Source organism: Ctenopharyngodon idella, chromosome 4, assembly GCF_019924925.1.
Source record: "Ctenopharyngodon idella isolate HZGC_01 chromosome 4, HZGC01, whole genome shotgun sequence".
NCBI lineage: Eukaryota > Metazoa > Chordata > Actinopteri > Cypriniformes > Xenocyprididae > Ctenopharyngodon > Ctenopharyngodon idella.
In genome coordinates this window covers 6,084,603-6,103,052 of record NC_067223.1, presented here as the reverse complement: position 1 = coordinate 6,103,052, position 18,450 = coordinate 6,084,603, and the positions used below count along the sequence as shown (strand labels likewise).

Sequence of the window (18,450 nt, the reverse complement as noted above, 5' to 3'; positions counted from 1 at the left end):
TACCATTTTGCACTATGTTGATATATGATGTTATAAAATCATGCCAGAATAAAAAAAATATATACATTTATTACATTTTAAGATATTTTAATCACAATGAAATGGCTTTATTGGCCTTTGGACGGTTAAACCAAATGACCTTTTGACATTTCAAAATCTTTAAAATAACTTTATATGTAGCAAAATATAATTAAAACCTTTTAAGCTCAATAAAAAATATCTAGTTGTACTACCTTGCATACTTTGAATGTGTCATATCTTTGTTTTTTTATTTTTATTAAGACCTTTGGACAAAAAAAAAAAAAAAAGATCTGTCACGTCATTGACCCAATAATATATTATCTTTACTCTTGGAAAACTGTTTGTTCAGTCAGAAGTTGGAAGGTTCTGGTTTGCAATTAGGGTTTTGTCCCTGCTTCAGTTTCCTTTTCATCATTTAACATTTAAGTCACAACATCTGTCAAAACCCTCTACTCTTCATTTGCAGACTTCTCCTCGCATGAAACCTCCCTCGTGATTTATGGCTGTCTGACTTTTGCTGCGGTGTAACTCTTTGCAATCAGCGTCCGCAATCTTGAAAAGATCAATTTTAATATCAAAAAATAATGTCGGAACTCGTCCCTTGCAACCTCAACCGTCTTGTGGGAAATATTGCGCAGGCATTTTAAAATTCGCACTTGTGTTAATCAAAATGTCAGCCTGACCTACAGTTGAATAGGAATGTTGTGAAGTATGAGGTTAATGGTTTGATGGGAAAAAAGACTTACTGAGCATTACTTCTCCAAGTTGCTCACCTTTGAGGAGTAAACAGGGACTTTTACTCCACTGGATTGTAGGAGCTTAAGGCAGTTTGTTACGTTATCTCAACTTTAGGGATTATATTTTACATTTAAAGGTCAAACTGTAATATGGTGGTCATAGCATTCAGAGAAAACATCGTTCATGGGTCCCCAGTCACAAAGAGTTAATACCAAGGATTGACGTAGTCCGAAAACTGCAGCAAGTGTGTTTAATTCAAAAGGTAAATGGTTTCTTTCTCTCTTAATAAATAAAGCAATAAATGAGCACAGCCTCAGGTGGGAATGCCAAAACACACTTACATCTCGCAGCGTGATTAGAGTAGGATATTTGTGGCTGTTTATTGCTTTCCCTTGATAATAACTGCCCATATGGTCTCTTTGGTTTTGATTAAAGACCATGAACATTGTGCACCTCAGTTGTGTGTGCGTTTGTCGCCGTCTGCACCTGTCAGCCACTGCTAACATTGGGGAATCAAAATCACGTGTTTTCTGCCTGAAAATGAGGTGACCGGAAAACGCCCTAGAGGGTCTGACCCCTATAGTTTGTTTGAGTGGCAGAGGTATTGATATGATAATATGTGTTAGCATTTGTTTTCATACATGTGAAATGCCAATGCCCAGTCCACAGCTTCCCAGAGGATCCGTCCTCAAAGCAGATGGGTGCGTTTTCCTAAAGGTGTTTTCATTGTGATTCTCAAGGACGCAACATAGATAAACACCTGCCGTCGGCGAAGAGGAATAAAAGAGAGTAGAAACAACACGTACACCGTAACAGTCGGCAATATAGCTGTCGGTTTATAACCAGGGCCTCCATTGCGCATTTTATAGCACAGCGTAGAGCTTCATTCTATAAATCGACCATGTTTTCTGGCCAGCAGTAACTTGAGCTAGTAATGTAAAATGTAACAGACCCAGCTGCCATTTTCTCTGTGTTTGGAACAAAATTGGCCAGCAGTCGGTACTTATCCGGGGGCAAGGGCTGGTAATCTTCTCCTGGCTCAGTCAAGCCCATCTCCCTGACTCAGTCTCCCTAAATGAGGCACTTACTGGCCCAGCTGAGGTCTGGATCTAAACCAATGGCCTGCAGGGACAAGGGGCGCTTTCTGTGGTTTGCAGGCCATGCGCTGTTATTGAAATTGCCCTTCTCCTCAAGAGGACCGTGAATGCATCATCATCTACCTGCGGCGCTCTTCACAAAGCCTCCGAGAAGGTTGCTGCACTGTATTTTCTTCATCTTGTTTATATTCTTTGCAGCGACTCTGGGTGTTTTTGCTGAATTTTGGTGTTTATTTCTCAGAGTTATCTAGCAATGTGGCCATACATTGGCTTTGAGTCTTCAAAACACTCTTCAAGGAAAGTGGCCCGTGGCTCAAGAGCATGCTGGAATGATAAGTCACTCTCATCTATAAGCCCTTGCACCGGTCTGTTTTCACACCTCTTCCTCACCAGCCAAACCCTTTGTACGTTTTATCTTCCTATCAGGTTTTTCGTAGCCTCCCTGACGGGTTCTTTCCGCTCCACCAGCCTGCCAGGCCCCAGAATGCCTCTTTCTTCCATGGTAAGCAGGATGTGCCTAACCAGGCTTGTCCTGTCTGATAGTCAATGTCTCTTTCTCTCCGTAGAGGCCTCTTCCTCTCTTCTTCTCCTCCTCCTCCTCCTCCTCCTCCTCCACCCCCTGTAGGGCTCTTCTTCATGCTTGACTTAACTGTGTCTCTTAGGGCCTTTCAGTCGGTGAAGGCCTGTGTGGATTCCTGGCAGGACTGATTCCATAGCCTCAGGTATGGTTTGTAGATCAGAGAAGCAAACCAGCAGAGAATGTGAGAAAATGATTGCTTACCCACCAGGGCCAGGCAGGTGAGCCTAGCATGCTAAGTACACAGTTCAAAGGTACCGCTGTATCTCCTCCTGAAATCTTCTCTCGTTGCTCTTGGGAGCTTTCTGCCCTCTACACCTTCATCACTTCTGTTTGCTGAAGGGTGATTTTGCTGAGTAGGACCTGGATTAAGGTTGTTGTTTTTCTTGGATCTTCTCAATCCCGGCTGAATTGGTCGTTTGCAAAACTAATCCTGTCCTAATAGGGTTTATGTTCGTTCAACAGGAATGTTGTTTCAGGATTAGTGCTAATTTGTATACAGTTTCATATCATTGTTTTTGTTTTTTGAAGAAAATATTCTTAAATTATTCAATATTTAATCATGCCATATTTGCAATTACAGTCAATTTTACTCCAAGTGACAAGTTATGCCAAATATTCAGACTTTTTTGTATATTAATTTACTGCATATAAATTAGTTCAAATTCACCCTATCTATTTTCTGAATGCATGTTATTTATCTCATTGTGAAAATTTTTTGTGCATTTAATTTTTGTTCTGGACCTCGTAATTCTTCAATCAAAATGTCATAACTTGATTTTCCTGTGAAATGAGTCTGCTTAAACCCCGCCCCTTTCTTACAATCATCTGCAAGCTCGCATTCAGATCTGCCTCCATCCAATCAACAACCGATGAATAGAACAAAGTCCCTGCCCTACTGCTGCTACTTCCGTTTTATCACGAATCTATTCTCATATAATTATGATTGGAGGATTTTAAATTAAACTCCTTCTTTATAGATTATTATTCTTTAAAATAAATTGCAAATGCATTGTAAATACCTTGCAAAATGTTATTTAAAATAGTAAAATTTAATTATTGTCATGATGCACATTTTCTTTGTTATCTTTGACAAGATTAACAAACATTTTTATTAACTAACATTGTCAATTTTGTGGATGAGATTAGCACTGTTCATTACCAGCAAATATGTTGATCCAGGAAAACATCCTAAATGGCAAAATCCCAGTCCCCATAAGGAAGTTGCAGCTACATTAATGCATTAGTGACTGCATGTATTCTGCTTTTACAGGCCTTATTCATCTGTGGCACTCGAGGATGGAGTCAGAATCGTTTCATGGCAGGTGAGATGACTGGCAGAGTTCGACCTTCTTCTGGTAAAGTGTCAGTTGCAATAACTGGTGTTTCCGGAGAGGTCTCGCTCCAAAGTCGCCCTTACTCAGTATCACCTCGCTATGAGCAGCCTCCCTTTTCCTCTTTGCAAAAAATGTCCAGGTCAAAAAAAATCAGAGGCTGCATCCTTGTGCTCAGAATATTAGTTTTCTGAGCCACATATTCAAAAGACTGCAGCTCTGCCAAAAAGCCTGCTGAAATTCAGTTTGCTCTCAGTGGAGAGAAATTTAAACCTTATGATGAATTGACTGCTGAAATGTCTGTTGATTTATTTTCAAACAGCATCCAATAACAGCAGGCATAAAGCCTGTTTCTGAGTCTCTGACTCATCCTTCTTTCTGTTAATTTGGCTAAATACAATTGTTACATCATCACAAAGTGTAAGAATTGCATCATGTACATGAAAAGTTTTGAGAAGACTCACGAAAAAAATACCAAGTCTGCGTTTCTTCATACTGTTGAACATACATTCTTCATCTAAGGCACATCCTTAGATCCCTCTTTTTGATGAATCGTACTCACTGTCTGTCTGTGTGTCTCACTCTTTCTGTACCTGGTCATGGGGAATTCACCTTTTGTACTGATCTAGTTCTGTCACAATCCCTGGCAATAACGGAAACCACTGCCACCGCCTCAGCTGATGAACAAAGGTAGTAAACCTTTGATATTCATCAGGAAGTGGCTCTTATCTAAACCGATGATGTTACTGTGCCATGTGAATGCCATTTCAGGAGGGAGTATTTACATATCATAGTGAATAGGAATCCAGGCATTTTATTACCATTTGAAAAGGCACAGATAAAGCAACAGCATGTTGTGGTCTTTGAATTGTGTCTCAAATGACTTTTCATATCCTTTCGTGTCTGCCTGAAATAAAAAAACTCTTTCCATATAGGTCTTGTTGGCCTGCCGTAAAAAAAAAAAAAAAAATATGAGCTGAGGTTTGCTGGTCTTATGGGTGCAGTGTGTAAATTTGAGCGGAATCTAGCAGTGAGGTTGCAAATTGCTCAGTCCGCCGCTCACTCCTCCCTTTCGAAGTACATAGAGAAGCTACGGTGGCTGACACAGGACATAGATGTCATCGTCTGAGACAGCAGAGAGTAGCCAGTCAAGCAATGAGGTTTCTTCTTACTTCTAACAAAGAACGGTCTCTGCTTATAAACCAGACGACTACTACTACTACTACTACTACTTCTTCTTTGTGCGTATTCAACATAGTGACGATGCAAGCTGCCTCTAAAAACACCAACAAAGAAGAACAACAACAACATAGTGATGAAACGCACTCTATAGAGCAGTTTGTCCATTTAGGGCTACCGTAGAAACATGCCAGCGCAAAATAGCGACCTAACGTGTAAGGGGACCCGTGGTGTCTGTAGATAGAAATGGCTCATTCTAAGGTAATAAAAACATAACTGTTCATTATATAAGGTCTTTATACACCACTGAAAACATAGTTATGTATATTATATTGCATTTCTGTCATTGGATCCTCCACTGCACCTTTAAGTGGTTTCCCAGTCTGATCTCACTGCTTTATTAACAAAAAACAATTTAAAACCAGCAAACTAGACCAAGCTAACCAGCTGATGTGGTTAATTTTTTTGTCCTATCTTTTAAATGATTGAGAAGTACATTAAAATGCAATTCACACATACAATGACTTGAAAACATCTTTTCTATAAGCATTTTTTTTTTTTTTAATTAAATTTCATTGTCAGGATGATAATTATCATGATCATGACAAAAGACTCATATTCTTTTTTCTTTAGAAAAAAATATTTTAAAACCGATTCATATTTATAAATTCTTGTTTATAAATAAATATATTTATATATTTCATTTTAAATAATTCATGATGTTTGAGAAAACTACTTAAAAAAATACATTACCTTGAAAAATAACTTTTTAAAAGGTTTTTTTTTTTTTTTTTTAACTTTTTTTTAAAGAAGTGTCTTGTGTTCAACAAGGGTGAATTTATTTTATCAAACATACAGTAATATTGTTAAACTGTAATAAATTTAAAACAACTGTTTTATATTTTAATGAGATTAATTCCTGTGATGAAAACAACTAAATTTTCAGCAGTCATTACTTCAGTCTTCAGTGTCACATGATCCTTCATAAATCATTCCAATATTCTGATTTGCTCATGAAATATTTCTTATAATCAATGTGGAAAACAGTTGCACTGCATAAGAATATTAATTTCTTACTGACCCCAAACTTTTGAACAGTAGTTTATGTCATTGACCCGTGTGTTTTTCAGTAAGGTGTTCCTGTATTCACCTGTTCCTAATCAATTATGTAAATTTTTGCATTGTCCCTCAGATCTCTCCAGGCTGATGTCTGTGATCCATAGAGAAAGTTAAACGGTGTTCTGCCTTTAGTATAATCCTGACCTTTCAAAAAGCTACCCTGCATGGTTGGACACATGCACTAAAGGACAGTTGGATGTCTCTAGGTTCGTTTCACATTAGCTCTACCTTCACATCACACAAGCGAGGCCTCATTAACACATTTCACCCTCATGGGTCACCAGAGCCGCCGCCCATGTGTTTCCCCTTCAATACTCTCTTTATGTCAGCATCTCATGGACCAGCACTTTCCTCTGTGTACCAAAGAGCCAATCAGAGGCAACGTGTATGTTTACCTCATTAATGGCCATGAAGGTCAATGCAGTGCAGCATCAAATCTGCTAAAATGAACGTAAGCCAGTTAGCGCCACCATTTACGGCTATCTGATGAAGACGAGAAACACAGAACTCTGGGTAAACACGAACTCCTGCTGTTCATGCCATCTGAAAGGAAAATAAACAACCAGTGCTGATCAGACATCACCATAACTCATAGCTCACCCATCTCGCCGCACTGTCAGGGATCGTTCTTTATACGTTTGCTGCAGGTTTTAATATTCACTAACACTGAAAAATGACAGCCCATAAACATATTTTGGATTATGAGAAAAAGCGCACAATGTAGGCTATTACGTTCTCTTTGCCGTTCCTTGTAATTTGCCGTTATCTCTCTGACAGTTATGTCTTCATTCATTTTTCATTTTGTATCAGAATGGAGAATAACATGCATCAGAGTCGACACCACGGGCTGCTTTACGAGCACGCTGACGTATTGCAGGAATGATGGCCTGCCTGCTGCCAGCATTCGTTTTTTTCACTCAAGTCACGAGAAATGAGGGCTATACAGAGAGTCCATCGCTTTGACAGTTGGCTGACCTGTCACGGAAACACTGTCCTTTCGTACTGGACCAATGGGCCTCGTCTCCCAAAGGCAAACATTAAACACACAGAGAGAAAACAGTGTGTTGACTCCGGTCAGCATCGTTGTGTTGGCTCTACTAACACTATTGTGACCCTCACCTCTACCCTTGTGCGACTGTTTGCCATCTTGATGGAAGTGCGATCGATTGAGATTTTGACACACTGAGATTCTAGTAAATCCAAGTGCAAATGTGTGTTGTGTGTGGGTGCGCGTGTGGTTAGATCATTTTGCTCATTCTGTTTTTTCCAAAAATCTTTAAAAAAAAGAAAAAAAGAAACTGTTCACCCAAAAAAAAAAAACTGTTTTTTTTTTTCTCCATGACACAAAAAGAAATGTTAGGCAGATGAGTAACCTTTTCCATTCAATGAAAGTGAATGGTGACCATGTCAAGCAGGATTTTCAAAGCAATATTTTAGTGAATAATTACAAGACAGACATACAGCTTCAAAAGAACTGGAATATAGTGTACAAGTTGTATTGACCACTTTATGACAGTCTATGGTCAACATGTACTTTCATTTTATGGAAAAGAACAGCCTGAACTAAACATCTTTTGTGTTCTACAGGAAAAAACAAAACAAAACAACTTAGGATGGGTTAATTATCTAACACTCATTTTTTTGTCCTATCTATTCAATTATTCAGAAATGCATTAACTTCTTGAGACACACTGACCCGACCACGGGCTTGAATTCACAAATACAGTGACTTGAAAACACCTTATCTATGATGTTGGTGGTGTTTTAATTTTGTATTGGAAAAATATAAATTCCACACACTACTCAAGTTTGCATCATCACAAAAATATTTTAATGCACAACATTTCAATCAATCAACGTTCCGCAGCCAGAGGAAGGTCCACTGACTAAAAAACTTGAGTAGTGTGTGGGATTTATATTTCTCTACTTTATATTGTATTTTCGTCCAACACATCTACTATTGGTTCAGATGTGCGATGCACTATATATTTTTGGGGGTTTCATTTATAGGGGACCTATATTTTGCAAAATTCACTTTTACACTGTTTGTACACAACCACCCTATAATGGTAAAAATCCACCCACTCCTTTTTTTTTTAATCCGCATAAATCATAAGCAGCATTTCAGAATAAGCCGTTTGCAGTTTCTATATGTGACATTACATTGCAAAGCCTCGCCCATGACTAGTGACGGAATCTGCCTTATCAGCTTAGTTCCTCCTCTGAGTGAGCTATACACTTTTATCTCCTTGCCAGAGCATATATTCAAGTAAAAAATTCTTATTAAAGCTACTAAAGTTATTCAATCAAGAGAAATGTCTGATTTTCTGTGATTCTTTAGTGGTTTGATTCATATTAACAGCATATACAACATTAGGTACTGTATTTTACGTTGCTTTCACTTTAATACACAGATCTAATACATGTGAATTCTTTCCCTGCTGTTTACGTTCACAAACATAATCGACTGTGTTTGGGAACTTTGTGTGTTTTTGACAACATTGTGTGTATTTGACATGTGAAGACGTGAAAGGGAAATCAGTTTAATACTCACAAGATGTGCCATCTGACAGCCAGCTTTCTGTGAGCATTCTTTGGATGTGTGCACTCAGAAAATCATTTATCAGAAGTTTAAACTGATATGGGTTTAAAATGCATGCAAATAATAATAATAATAATAATAATAAACTTTCATGATGATGAAGAACTGCAATGTCATGTATGCATGGTAGATAGCGATAATCCAAGATAGAGATAGAGATACCAAGTTAGAGATAATCAAAAACAAACAGATGTTTTGTTAGTTTTTGGCAGAGTATAAGCTGAGCATAAGCTGTAGAGGTGCAGCCCCCTTCTGGAAAGCGGGGTGGGGAGCAGCAGCTCATTTGCATTTAAATATACATGCATGAAAACAGCATGTTTTTCCTTCCACTCAAAAATAGACATTTACAACATGGTATAATAAATGATCTGTGGGGTATTTTGAGATGAAACTTCACAGACACATTCTGGGGACACCTGAGACTTATATTACATCTTGTAAACAAGGGGCATAATAGATCCCCTTTAACATGTATTCAACATTTTTGGGAGAGTTCAAGGTTAGTGAGTGTTACAGGTTTAATACAGATAAAGATTTTTAGGTGAACTATCTATTTAAAGGTGCACCCAGTATTTTTTTTTTCCTCATAAAAAATACTTAATTAATCATTTTCAGCAGTGGGCTAGCAAAGGCTTTTTTTTCTGCATGTAGGGGGTGACATTTTGAAATCACACTTACTTTATCTTGTTATCCCCCTGTAATCCAGTGATCTGAAGTCACACGTCAACGTTTCCAGCTACAAACGCTTCTTCAGATCACATAAGCTAACAACAAACGCTGCTAATATACACTTATGTTGTGCTGTAGTACTAATGAAAAGTCATGGTCCTAACTTCAAATTCCAGTTTGGTCATATTGATTAATCTTTTCACATTGATTCATCTTTTCACAAATGCTAAAATATTGCTGTCCGGGACACCATTAGCCCAGAGGCTATAGTGTACAATGAGTTTTTAAAAGCTTAGAGGTGTGCTATAAATATATATAATGAATAATGCTCATAAATGGCTGTTGAGACAGCATTCTCAGAGTATTAGATAATTCAAGACTTGACTTAAGCAGATCGGACTCACCTGTAACCCAAAAAAAACTATTGCTTTTGCATGATGAAACATTCGATAGGTGTCCAAAACCACTGTCATATAGGCCGACACAACATAAAGTAGCTTTAAATTGTAGTGTTTGGTTTTAGTAAAGCAATCAGTGAAGAACCACTCTGTCATACCTGCATTGATGAGTGAGTTGCTCGCTTTAACACACCAAGGCCAGTTTCTTTACATTTTGCTGCCCGTCTCCTTTTGTTCATCAGCAAATTGAAAAAGCGTTTCTTTGTGCGAACAACGCTGTCAAAGACTATGCCCCTGTCACTTTGTGTTGCAATCTTGATCTAATCTCTCCTCAAATGAATACTGACTCACTCTCTCCCTATTTGCCTTTCCTGTCCCTTTGTGCTTTTCTGAATGGATCTGAATGAGTGTTGTGCCGTAAAAACGCCCCCCGCTGAATGAGTTCCGCTCTCCTCCACTTCGCCCTTCCTGTCTGAAAGCTCCAGACTCTTCGCTCCATCCCAGCAGAAGCTATTCAACCGTTCAATGGCTGCCGAATACACCGAGGTCTGTGATCAAAGTCCTCCTGTCTCTGACAGTTGGTGACAGCATCGAGACAAAGGCGGCACGGCGAATAAAACGCTCAGAGGCGTCATTATTAAAGTTCAGTTGGGAGAAGAAAGCGGGCGTTCGACAGATGCGCCGGCTTCAAAAGAGAACAGCCGCGTGGTCTCTCTAACAGCTCTGCTTGTGTATGATAATTATGACATTTGCGTTTAATTGGGGTAATTGTCTCAATGAAGTCATCCGTGCTCACTGTTGCTCGCCAGGCCCATGAGGCATCGTGTCATTTGAGATTACAGTGCGTGTGTTTGGATTGCGTCTTAGTGTTTGTACACTTTTATTGTGAGCTAATGTAATTTTAGCCGAAATGAGTGCATTTTTGCGCACGTGTGTGAGCAATTTGGGATGCGCGTGTGCCTGAATGCTTGGTGATAAAGCAGTCTGTAGTGTTTCTGCACTCCCTGTGGTCCTGGTCTGTGGCAATGTGGTGTGGCTGATATGTTTGTGCAAATGTCTGAGAGTGTGTGTGTGATCATCTCACGCTTTGGTCAGACTGGAGGCCAGCGTTGTCCTTAATCGTTACAACTCTTCGTTCTCTCGCTCGCTCTCTCCTTCTAGCTTCTTGACAGCACTGACATTCTCAGGGCAAAAGCACAGCCTATCTTTGCCAGGGTGTCACCTTTCTGTTCTCCTCAACAATCCTTTTTATCGTTCTTGCTCAACCCCTCTCTCTCTGCCCCATTTTAATCTGTTGTTCTCTCGCTTGCTCCATATAAAATGATTTCGAGTCCTTTTCCTCCTTCTCTAGGCTGTTCATTAGAAGTTGTTGTAGGGAATGATCAAGAGAAACTTGATTGCAGACAAAAATGAATGAAGGAGAACATTCAATTGTTTTTTAGCTGAATGTCACCACTTTTAATGATGATACTTATTTATTATTAACAAAGGTTGTTGACTCTATCTTACTAATGAAGTAATTAAGTTTGTGTTGAAGTTCATTTAATACCCGTAATCACTGGCATGTGTTTGACAACACTGTTTAAATAGAAGTTTTGATTGGTCCCTGGCGAGATTTAATTTTGAAAACAGTCCATGAGGGATGCTTCGTTTTAGCCTGTTGGGAGCAGAAGGGGTCGCCGATGGCAATTTGGGACTTTATTCTCTGGCTAAAAAGGCTGAGATTGATGAGATCCACATGTCCCACTGTTCATTTATCAATAAAGCTGTCACCTCACCACTAACTTGGGCGGGTGTGTGTTAGCATTCATCAACACCAAGGCATCAATCACCAACCTCTGAGCAGCTACTTGGCAGTCCATTACACCGACCTGCCACCGAGGCTTCCACCAAACTTCTTTTTTCACCCTATGATAGCTTACCTTAGTGCTGAGGGTCCTTAGAGACGTCTGCCCTTACTGTGCCATGTACCGTTAAGCGGCCGTGATGTATGTGTGTTTTGTATAGATGTGTGGATCAACAATCTCTCTTAATTCATCTTCTTTACTGTTCTTACTGCTAAAGTAATGACTGGAAGACCAGTGGATTGATACAGCACTCAAGCTGCTTTCATTGCAGGCTTTTTAAATCCTTACGGCATGATTTGGGAAAAGACAATTGCCCACCTACTACATTTATCTGCCTCTCTCCCAAGGCAAGGCAGCTCAGTGTTCACTAATAACAACAGCGCAGAGCGAACATGATTCGATCTGAGTAAATACCAACCAAAATACCAACACGCAAAACAATTTGTTCTTCCTTGTATCTGTTTCTTAAGATGTTGTCCTATTTGAGCTCCATGCAACAAAAAACTGTGAGTGCAGGGTAAATCTCACAAAAACATTTCAACACAAAATGAAAGGAATAAATTCCATCCATCCATCCATCCATCCATCCATCCATCCCCCATAAAAACCCTCAGGACCTTTAACACTTTTGCATTGAGACATTATTTTCCATGACAATTAAGCACATATTCTCATTAATTCCAGGCAAGTTAAGCAAAATATATTTTTGTTTTCTTTCTTTTAGGGCTGCCCCCATATAGTCAACTAAACATTAGTCGATGAGATAAGGCTTAGTCGACCAAAATTTTATAAGTCAATTATAACCCCCAATGGGAACCCTCAATGGGACAGCAATGGTACTTCCTCTCTCAAGATCCATAAAGGTACTAAAAACATATTTAAATCAGTTCATGTGAGTACATTGGTTCTACTTTAATATTATAAAGCGACAAGAATATTTTTTGTGCGCCAAAAAAAACTAAATAACTTTTTAACAATATCTAGTGATGGCCGATTTCAAAACACTGCTTCATGAAGCTTCGGAGCTTTACGAATCAAATCAGTGGTTCGGAGCACCAAAGTGATGTGATTTCAGCAGTTTGGCGGTTTGATGCGCGATCTGAATCGCTGATTCGACTCAAAAGATTCATAACGCTCCGAAGCAGTGTTTTGAAATCGGCCATCACTAGATATTGTTAAAAAGTTGTTATTTTGTTTTTTTGGCGCACAAAAAATATTCTTGTCACTTTATAATATTAAGGTAGAACCACTGAACTCACATGAACTGATTTAAATATGTTTTTAGTACCTTTATGGATCTTGAGAGAGGAAGTACCATTGCTGTCTATGCAGGCCTCGCTGAGCCATCGGATTTAATCAAAAATATCTTAATTTGTGTTCCGAAGATGAACGAAGGTCTTACGGGTGTAGAACGACATGAAGGTGAGTAATAAATGACAGAATTTTCATTTTTGGTGAACTAACCCTTTAATATAAACATCCGATTAGTCGACTAATGGCCTAAATGAATGACTACTAGTCGACTAGAAAATTCTTTAGTCCGGGGCAACCCTATTTCCTTTTCAATGCGCTTTGGGAGTTACCTGAATTAAAGTCAAATTTTTTTCCTGACTTTGTTGAGGGTCTGCAGTGTTTCAGCCCACTGATTGATTCTAATCACTCAGTAATGACTACAAACAAGATTTGGGTGAATTATACAGTCATCATGTAAATGGTGACAAAACTTGGGAGTCATTTAGAGTAAATCAGCTTTTGTTGGACTGGCCAATCAGACAGTGTTGGTTAATTAAAAGCAGACATTGATTGACTTTTCCCCCTAATTACTGCCTAGAGCTTTGAGTGGGTATTGTTATCTGTTTGGTCATTAAACAAGCAATTTTGTGTTTCCTTTTTATTACCTGACAAGATTGGAAATGTCCTAGATGGAGCATACTCATACAGCATCTCACACAGTGTTATCTTTGTATGTTCAGACACTTACTAGTCTTATTAGAACCCGTGTAATTATAATTCTTACCTGGCTGGATCCTATTTAATTTATATTAATAAGGCTTCTTTTATGACAGTCATCCTGGTTCTCTCTTCAGATTATAGTTACATGTTGACATAACCCGACATTAGCCTTTCACTCACTAAAGGCACAGCATTATATTTTTCTTTTCCTCAGCAGAATTCCTCAATTTCATTATACCCATGTCATTCAAAAATAAGATTAAACCCCCCACACAATATTAAAAGGTGTTCGTAACTGATCTGAATGAATAAACATTAGTCTGTGTGAACGTGCACATTAGTCTGTATGTAACTGATCTGTTATGACACTGGCCTGTCATTAGGCCAAACTGAATTTCACTTCCATTTTATGATGTTTTTTTCTCAACCTACTCTAAATGCAGGAGACATAAATATAAATGCACAGTACATACATATATCATATCATATAAACTCAATCAATGGCTTGGTAGTCTGATAGAAAAACATGAGAATTGTAATTAAAGCCGTCCTGGACTCCTTCCACAAGGGCTTCTCATCAATTCTGAAAGGATGTTACATTGCTAGTTTTGTTAAACAGGATGGATGTGAGGAAGGCCTAGGCTCTGCAAACGGATGAATTAGTCGTGTTTGTATGTATTGTGAATGGCTAATGAGAACCTAAGACAGACAGTCTGAGGCGGCATATTCCTGCTCATTATCTCTCAGCACATCTCTCCTGGCTTTCTCTCTCTTCCCCTTCCTATCTTCTTTTCTTATTCTTCAATGTTCCTTCTATTTATATTCCCCTCCTCTTTCTGTCTTCCTTACTATTCTTTCTTTAATTACCATGTTTAATGACCAGTTAAAATCATATTATTAAATATTAATTACTATGTAGTGGACAGTTTTGTGCTGTTTTTTTCCCCCCGGTCACTCATCATGGCTACATGGTCAACAATCCATCAACAAACCATCTTAAAGAATTAGTTCACTTCTGAATGAAAATTTCCTGATCATTTACTCACCCCCATGTCATCCAAGATGTTCATGTCTTTCTTTCTTCATTTGAAAAAAAATTAAGGTTTTTGAGGAAAACATTCCAGGATTTTTCTCCATATAATAGACTTCAATGGCTACCAATGTGTTGAAGGTCCAAATTGCCGTTTCAATGCAGCTTCAAAGCGCTTTACACGAACCCAGACAAGGAATAAGAGTCTTATCTAGCGAAACGATCAGTCATTTTATAAAAAAAAAAAAAAAAAAAAAGTACTGTATATAGTTTTTAACCACAAATGCTCATCTTGAACTGCTCTGCGATCCACCACGCATGACGTAATCACGTTACAAAGGTGACGCGTGATGTAGGAGAAAGTACAGATCCAGTGTCTACAAAACGAACGTGCAAAGATTAAGCCAAACTCCCTTTACAAAAAAAAGGTAAAACAATGATATCAGACGATTTTGAATTTGGAGGAGAAAATGAGATGGAGTTTTTCACCCTACCGCGGTACTTCCGCCTACATCACGCGTGACCTTTCAACGTGATTACGTAATGCATGGCGGATCGCAGAGCAGTGCAAGACGAGCATTTATGGTTTAAAACTATATACATTTTATTTTTTTTTATTTTTTTAGAAAATGACCTATTGTTTCGCTAGACAAGACCCTTATTCCTCATCTGGGTAGAGCCTCAACTTAAAACTCATCTATTCACTTTGCTCGGTAAATAATTCTTTTTCCATCTTGCTTCTCTGTCTCCCTTTTTTCTGTTTGTATGTTACACAACCACTCTCTTGATGTAGGCTAAGTGATGTTTATCATCTGATTGCTTGACCTCTCATGTTAATTATCTGTAGTTTTTTGTTGTCAACTTCTGTTCTTCTGAATGTCCCTTCTGACTGTCTGTTATATTTTGTTTGTCAATTGATTGTATTATTGTTTGTCTATTGATTGTATTAATTTTGAGAAGCGACCTTGGGTTCTTGAAAGGCACTATAAAAAATGAACATATTATTATTTATTATTATTAGAGCGCTTTGAAGCTGCACTGAAACTGCAATTTGGACCTTCAACCCATTGTACCCCATTGAAGTCCACTATATGGAGAACTTTTTTTTTTTCGACTGAAGAAAGAAAGACATGAACATCTTGGACGACATGGGGGTGGAGTAAGTTATCAGGGAATTTTAATTCTGAAATGAACTAATCCTTTAAGACCCAATAAAGTGACATTTTCTTTCCAGTGTATACATTTTCATGTAAATCAAAGTTTTTTTGTCTTTACAAAAAAAAATTAAAATATCTTTTAAATCAGTTAATTGTAGTCAGTAGTTCAAATATCTTTTAAATTAGTTAATTGTAGTCAGTTTTACTAACTAAAATGATGTAATTTTAGTCACTGGAAATAGCGTTAATTGATGTTTTTCATAAAATTTAACTATGATAATATAAAATATTAAAATAATTTTATTATTGTCTTGATGCACATTTTTCATCTAGTTTTCGTTATTGTTAAGTAATCCTTGTGCCAGTAACAGATCTCATAAGTTCCATAAGTTCTAAAACCTATTACAATCATCCTGGAATTTAACCTGCTTTTTTTTTTTATCTCTCTCATTTTCTTTCTTTTTTTTCTGTTTCAGTCTCTCTGCCCACTTCAGCACTATTAAGGTGTGCAAGGGTGTGTGAGTTTTAAAGTTTTACTCAGCATGTCTGGCAGACGGCCAGTGATGCTCCAGCACATTACCACAAATACAGAGACACTGACATCATGACTCCACTTCATAATTTATGATTGCATCAAGGGCCACACACACTAATGTACACACAACCACTTTTCCAGATACACACACAAATCTGCATTCTTATTCAACCCATGCCGTTTCTTTATACGATCCTCAGATCTGCTGAAGTATGCAAGTACCCCCAGATGAGAGGGATCGTCAAAGAGATATTTTAACCCTGTTTTGCCGTTAGCCGTGACATGCGAAGATTAATAATGCGTCCAGTGAATTACTGCCTGGGCATTTACAAGGTCGTCCTTGATGCAAACTTTGCAGAACGTGCCAGTACTGAACCCACAGGTTTATTTCTTTTAATTTGGCGGCCGCTAGCGCATTTCCTACTGGAGGCCCTCCAATGTACATCTGACATCCAACGCTCATAAAATCTGCATTTCGTATGGACCTGAGTCATCCACACTGAAGACAACTCAGTTATCACAAAACCGCCAATGCAGCTAGCAGCTAGAAAATGTCTACCGAATAATTCACAGAGGGGGAGGGTGTGAACCAATGACATCAAACCCATAGCTGAGAGTTCAGTGCAGGATACGGTGCATGTTAGGTTGTCAAATGGGTTTTCTGTCTTTAATAATACAGGGTGGGAGCAGTGTTTCTCCGTGGCATTAGCGCATTAGGATACTCGCCAGTCCTGAGGGCATGAAGACGTTAGCAGTAATAACCAAACCAGCAAGCCTCTAACAGCCAGTCCCTCCAAATCAGCTAAAATGCAGATGAATTACAGCCATGATTAGATTTTATCTGTGTGTGCGTGCATGTGTGTGTGTGTGTGTGTGTGTGTTGATTGATGAAACACTCTCTTCGACTTAATTCGCTGCTAGCTGCAGTAGGTTCTTTATTTTTATGGTGGCCAGAAAAACGCTCATATTCTTTACAGTCGTATACTGTATACAATCACATAGAAAAGAGAGCCGTCTCATTATTTAGCCATTTTTATAAATGAATAATTAAACTGGGGCTGTCAGTTTAACACATTCATTTAGTGTGATTAAATACAAAAAAAAAAAAAACTATATAAAAGAATAATATTAATCATGTCCTCTGATTTGTACACGAGAAATATATGAATATATATGATAATAAAATAAAGTAATATAATATAATATATTGATCAATGCGTTCATCTGCAACATCAATCCATCATTTGGGGGCTTTTTAAAGCAAATATTACAATATGTAATAAATTGCAATTAATGAGCCTGCTTACCATGTAATTACTTTGATTAAAAATTTGAATCGACTGACAACCCTAATTTAAACCACTAAGAGAAGCGCAGTATAATTACTTTAAGTATATCCTATTAAACTGTGCTCAGCCACAGGTATAATAACTGGAAGTAAGACAAGCACCACGATAACTATTGCTTATAGTTACTAAAAACAATTACATATGTTTAAATTTGGTGTGTTACTCATCTCAGACCTTTTGTGCTGGATATATGAATGTTAGTTCAAAACTTTCAAGTATATCATACTTTTCCAACCAATCAGACTTGAAAACAGGCCAAAACTAATCCAACTTACATGGAAATCGGCTATATATATATATATATACATATACACACACACATATATACATACATATATACATACATACACAACTATAATAGAGAATTGACTTGGACCAGTAAGTGACCACCCAGAACACCTTAGTAACCACATAGCAACACCTTGCCAGTCGTATTAGCGTAGATATTGCATGAGAAAGCAGCACTCATATTTTCCTTGGAAAATGAAGAATCTGGTTTTCAGATACGGTCTAAACTGTCTCCAGTAAAGTACAACTGAGCTCTCTGTCATTTTGTCTGTGTGGAATTGCTGCACTTTGCCCAGGCAGCTCTAGTGCCAGCTCTATTGGAACTGTGACATCTGTCATAGTTATTATAATTTTTTGTTGTTGTTCCGCCAGTTCCAGGATAATAGTTGAATGTGAAGGCTTTGGTGCCCAAACTGTCAAGCCGGTGCCAACTGCGAGCACAGAAGTGAAGCCAAGGAAATGGCACAACTCTGGCCTATAGCACGGTCACTTAGATAGAAGTAATGGAGCGAGACCTGTGCTGTATCGCCTTAAGTCATGTTATTCTGAATGTCAGC

General features: G+C 38.2%; 1 long non-coding RNA gene across 12 annotated transcripts in view; it reads left to right on the top strand.

Annotated features, from left to right (window-relative positions):
- LOC127511490 (uncharacterized) overlaps nucleotides 1-18,450 on the top strand; it is a 226,293-nt gene that overhangs the window by 117,363 nt on the left and 90,480 nt on the right. For 2 of the 12 annotated variants that reach the window (XR_007930040.1, XR_007930034.1), the window contains exon 3: nucleotides 3,707-3,758. The exons of the other annotated variants lie outside the window; for them this stretch is intronic. This is a non-coding gene — a long non-coding RNA (uncharacterized LOC127511490). The remainder of the gene's footprint in view (nucleotides 1-3,706; nucleotides 3,759-18,450) is intronic. 12 annotated transcript variants of the gene reach the window in all.